The 1,344-nt window shown below is 33.1% G+C and overlaps 1 protein-coding gene and 1 pseudogene across 6 annotated transcripts in view; one reads left to right on the forward strand and one right to left on the reverse strand.

Annotated features, from left to right (window-relative positions):
• Positions 1-1,344, reverse strand: part of BAZ2B (bromodomain adjacent to zinc finger domain 2B) — a 271,958-nt gene that overhangs the window by 147,206 nt on the left and 123,408 nt on the right. The window lies entirely within an intron of this gene.
• Positions 1-1,344, forward strand: part of LOC100950008 — a 57,156-nt pseudogene that overhangs the window by 12,228 nt on the left and 43,584 nt on the right. The window lies entirely within an intron of this gene.

Here is a 1,344-nt window from a genome sequence, read left to right on the forward strand (position 1 = left end):
GGTCTCTCTCTAGCTCAGGCTTGTCTCAAGATTTAGAGCTCAGATTCATTAAAAGCAAGGAGTTAGGCTCTACTAATTCATTTGTGTTAAATAATTTTATTTTACTCAAAACACAGCAATTAACTATCAAAAACTTGACATGAATTTATTTGGTTCTCTTATTCAATCTGTATGTGGAACCTCTATTTTAAACAGAGAAGTAAGGAACAATTATCAGGGGCAGCGCCTGTGGCTCACTCAGTAGGGCACCAGCCCCATATATTGAGGATGGTGGGTTCAAACCCAGCCCCGGCCAAACTGCAACAACAACAACAACAAAATAGCTGGGCATTGTGGCGAGTGCCTGTAGTCCCAGCTTCTCCTAAGCCCAGGAGCTAGAAGTTGCTGTGAGTTGTGACGCCACAGCACTCTATCAAGGGCAACAAAGTAAGACTCTGTCTCTTAAAAAAAAAAAAAAAAGGAACAATTATCATTCAAAATCTGTAGTAGACAGATTTACAAAGCTACATATTTATTATATGATCACATACAATTTATTTTAAATCTTGATAAAGAGTAACATGAAAATAATACAATATACAAATGGTAAATATATAAAAGTAACAGTAAATAAATAAAAAATAATAAATATATAAGTAATAACCCTACTAAGAATGAAGGCAGTTATACACTTAAGAGGAAATTTTACCAATAAAAACATTAATTTAGAATCTAGTAAATCAAAGGAATATACGTAATTCCACAGAAGAGAATTCTAGCATACTTTCTTCACCAAATAGTTTTTCAAATATTTACTGAGTGTTAAATTCTTTACTTCATCAAAAAGTTTACTGTAGGTTTCCTTTAATGTGATTCACAAGCCTGACTACATATTAGAAAGATATGCCCATGACAAAGCCCATCTCTAGACCAATTATATTGGAATGATTGGAGTTACAGGTCTAAGCATTAACAGTTTCAGAAGCTATCTAGAAAATTCCAGGGTTGAGAACCACTACCATAGAGCTTTTAAAAGCTTTACTATTAAGCAAAACAAAACAAAACAAAACAAAAACCCTTTACTATTGCTGCATTATATCAATTTTGAAGTTCAAATGAAAATAATAATCAATTAATGTTTACTGTACTTTTGGTATGGTAATTAATATTAAGAATGGTATAAGACTGACTAAAACAAAAATTTTAAAAAAGAAACAAAATATCTGTTAATATGAGGTAATAGGAATGGTTAAAATGAATATAAGAGGCTTGGCACCTGTAGCACAGTAGTTATGGAGCCAGCCACATACATCGAGGGTGGGAGGTTCGAACCTGGCCTAGGCCAGCTAAAAACAATAATGACAA

Source organism: Otolemur garnettii, unplaced genomic scaffold (genome assembly GCF_000181295.1).
Source record: "Otolemur garnettii isolate 467f Iridium unplaced genomic scaffold, OtoGar3 scaffold00098, whole genome shotgun sequence".
In the NCBI taxonomy this organism is placed as follows: Eukaryota; Metazoa; Chordata; class Mammalia; order Primates; family Galagidae; genus Otolemur; species Otolemur garnettii.